This window comes from Heterodontus francisci, unplaced genomic scaffold (genome assembly GCF_036365525.1).
Source record: "Heterodontus francisci isolate sHetFra1 unplaced genomic scaffold, sHetFra1.hap1 HAP1_SCAFFOLD_83, whole genome shotgun sequence".
NCBI lineage: Eukaryota > Metazoa > Chordata > Chondrichthyes > Heterodontiformes > Heterodontidae > Heterodontus > Heterodontus francisci.
In genome coordinates this window covers 2,362,123-2,366,288 of record NW_027141917.1, presented here as the reverse complement: position 1 = coordinate 2,366,288, position 4,166 = coordinate 2,362,123, and positions in this window count along the sequence as shown.

The window sequence follows — 4,166 nt, the reverse complement described above, 5'->3', positions numbered from 1 at the left end:
GGGTAACTGATCTCCCTGTTTCCGGGGTAACTGACCGCCCTGTTTCCAGGATAACTGACTGCCCTGTTTCCAGGGTAACTGACAGCCCTGTTTCCGGGGTAACTGATCTCCCTGTTTCCGGGGTAACTGACCGCCCTGTTTCCAGGATAACTGACCGCCCTATTTCAGGGGTAACTGACCGCCCTGTTTCCAGGAGAACTGAATGCCCTGTTTCCAGGATAACTGAATGCCCTGTTTCCAGGTTAACTGACTGCCCGGTTTCGGGGGAATCTGACTGCCCTGTTTCCAGGGTAACTGACCGCCCTGTTTCCGGGGTAACTGATCTCCCTGTTTCCGGGGTAACTGACCGCCCTGTTTCCAGGATAACTGACCGCCCTATTTCCGGGGTAACTGACCGCCCGGATTCCAGGATAACTGACTGCCCTGTTTCCAGGATAACTGACTGCCCTGTTTCCAGGGTAACTGATCACCCTGTTTCCACGGTAACTGACTGCCCTGTTTCCAGGGAAACTGACCACCCTGTTTCCGAGGTAACTGACTGCCCTGTTTCCAGGGTAACTGACCACACTGTTTCCAGGATAACTGACTGCCCAGTTTCCAGGGTAACTGATCACCCTGCTTCCAGTTAACTGACCGCCCTGTTTCTGGGGTAACTGAACGTCCTGTTTTCGGGGTAACTGACCGCCCCATTTCCGTGATAACTGACCGCCCTGTTTCCAGGATAACTGAATGCCCTGTTTCCAGGATAACTGACTGCCCTCTTTCCAGGTTAACTAACTGCCCTGTTTCCAGGGTAACTGACTGCCCTGTTTCCAGGGTAACTGACTGCCCTCTTTCCAGGTTAACTAACTGCCCTGTTTCCAGGGTAACTAACCGCCCTGTTTCCGGGGTAACTGACCGCCCTGTTTCCAGGGTAACTGATCACCCTGTTTCCGGAATAACAAACTGCCCTGTTTCCAGGATAACTGATCACCTTGTTTCCGGAATAACTGACTGCCCTGTTTCCAGGGCTTCTGACTGCCCTGTTTCCAGGGTAACTGACTGCCCACTTTCCAGGGTAACTGATCACCCTGTTTCCAGGGTAACTGATCGCCCTGTTTCTGGGGTAATTAACCGCCCTGTTTCCGGGGTAACTGACCGCCCTGTTTCCAGGATAACTGATCAACCTGTTTCCGGGGTAACTGACCACCCTGTTTCCAGGGTAACTGACCACCCTGTTTCCAGTATAACAGACTGCCCTGTTTCCAGGGTAACTGACCGCCCTGTTTCCATTGAAACAGACTGCCCCGTTTCCAGGGTAACTGATCTCCCTGTTTCCGGGCTAACTGATCACCCTGTGTCCGGGTAACTGACTGCCCTGTTTCCAGGGTAACTGACTGCCCTGTTTCCAGGATAACTGACTGCCCTGTTTCCAGGGTAACTGATCACCCTTTTTTCGGGATAACTGACTGCCCTGTTTCCGGGATAACTGACGACCCTGTTTCCTTGGTAACTGACTGCCCTGTTTCCTGGGTTACTGACTGCCCTGTTTCCGGGGTAACTGACTGCCCAGTTTCCAGGGTAACTGATCACCCTGTTTCCGGGATAACTGACTGCCGTGTTTCCGGGATAACTGACTGCACTGTTTCCATGGTAACTGACTGCCCTGTTTCCTGGGTTACTGACTGCCCTGTTTCCAGGGTAACTGATCATCCTGTTACCGGGATAACTGACTGCCCTGTTTCCGGGATAACTGTCTGCCCTGTTTCCAGGTTAACCCACCGCCCTGTTTCCAGTGTAACTGACTGCCCTGTTTCCAGGATAACTGACTGCCCTGTTTCCAGCGTAACTGATCACCCTGTTTCTGGGATAACTGACTGCCCTGTTTCCAGGGTAACTGATCACCCTTTTTCCGGGATAACTGACTGCCCTGTTTCCAGGGTAACTGATCACCCTGTTTCCAGGGTAGCTGATCACCCTGTTTCCAGGGTAGCTGATCACCATGTTTCCGGGATAACTGACCGCCCTGTTTCCGTGGTAACTGACTGCCCAGTTTCCAGGGTAACTGATCTCCCTGTTTCTGAGGTAACTGACTAAACTGTTTCCAGGGTAACTGACGGCCCTGTTTCTGGGGTAACTGACCGCGCTGTTTCCAGGATAACTGACTGCCCTGTTTCCAGGTTAACTGATCACCCTGTTTCCGGGATAACGGACCGCCCTGTTTCCGGGGTAACTGACCGCCCAGTTTCCGGGATAACTGGCTGCCCTGTTTCCAGGGTAACTGACCGCCCTGTTTCCGGGGTAACTGACTGCACTGTTTCCAGGATAACTGACTGCCCTGTTTCCAGGGTAACTGATCTCCCTGTTTCCGGGCTAACTGATCAGCCTGTATCCGACGTAACTGACTGCCCTGTTTCCAGGGTAACTGATCACCCTTTTTCCGGGATAACTGACTGCCCTGTTTCGGGGATAACTGACTGCCCTGTTTCCAGGGTAACTGATCACCCTGTTTCCGGGGTAACTGACTAACCTGTTTCCAGCGTGACTGACTGCCCTGTTTCCAGGGTAACTGACTGCCCATTTGCCGGGGTAACTGACTGCTCTGTTTCCAGGGTAACTGAATGCCCTGTTTCCGGGGTAACTGACTGCCCTGTTTACAGGGTAACTGACTGCCCAGTTTTCAGGGTAACTGATCACCCTGTTTCCGGGATAACTGACTGCCCTGTTTCCAGGGTAAATGATCACCCTGTTTCCAGGGTAACTGACTGCCCTGTTTCAGGGGTAACTGACCGCCCCGTTTCCAGGGTAACTGATCACCCTGTTTCCAGTGTAGCTGATCACCCTGTTTCCGGGGTAACTGACTGCCCTGTTTCCAGGGTAACTGACGGCCCTGTTTCTGGGGTAACTGACCGCCCTGTTTCCAGGATAACTGACTGCTCTGTTTCCAGGTTAACTGACTGCCCTGTTTCCGGGATAACTGACTGCCCTGTTTCCGGGGTAACTGACCGCCCTGTTTCCAGGGTAACCGATCACCCTGTTTCCAGGGTAACTGATCACCCTGTTTCCAGGGTAACTGACTGCCATGTTTCCAGGGGAAACTGACTGCCCTGTTTCCAGGGTAACTGATCACCTTGTTTCCGGGATAGCTGACTGCCCTGTTTCCGGGATAACTGACTGCCCTGTTTCCAGGCTAACTGACTGCCCTGTTTCCAGGATAACTGATCACCCTTTTTCCGGGGTAACTGACTAATCTGTTTCCATGGTTACTGACCGCCCTGTTTCCGGGGTAACTGACTCCCCTTTTTCCGGGTTAACTGATCGCCCTTTTTCCAGGATAACTGACTGACCTGTTTCCGGGGTAACTGACTGCCCTGTTTCCAGGGTATCTGACCGCCCTGTTTCCAGGATAACTGACTGCCCTGTTTCCCGGGTAACTGACAGCCCTGTTTTCGGGGTAACTGATCTCCCTGTTTCCGGAGTAACTGACCGCCCTGTTTCCAGGATAACTGACTGCCCTGTTTCCAGGGTAACTGATCGCCCTATTTCAGGGGTAACTGACCGCCCTGTTTCCAGGAGAAATGAATGCCCTGTTTCCAGGAGAAATGAATGCCCTGTTTCCAGGATAACTGAATGCCCTGTTTCCAGGTTAACTGACTGCCCTGTTTCGGGGGAATCTGACTGCCCTGTTTCCGGGGTAACTGACCGCGCTGTTTCCGGGGTAACTGATCTCCCTGTTTCCGGGGTAACTGACCGCCCTGTTTCCAGGATAACTGACCGCCATATTTCCGGGGTAACTGACCGCCCGGATTCCAGGATAACTGACTGCCCTGTTTCCAGGGTAACTGACTGCCCTGTTTCCACGGTAACTGACCGCCCTGTTTCCGGGATAACTGACTGCCCTTTTTCCAGGGTAACTGATCACCCTGTTTCTGGGGTAACTGACTGCCCTGTTTCCAGGGTAACTGACCACCCTGTTTCCGAGGTAACTGACTGCCCTGTTTCCAGGGTAACTGACCACACTGTTTCCAGGATAACTGACTGCCCAGTTTCCAGGGTAACTAATCACCCTGCTTCCAGGGAACTGACCGCCCTGTTTCTGGGGTAACTGAACGTCCTGTTTCCGGGGTAACTAACCGCCCCATTTCCGGGATAACTGACCGCCCTGTTTCCAGGATAACTGAATGCCC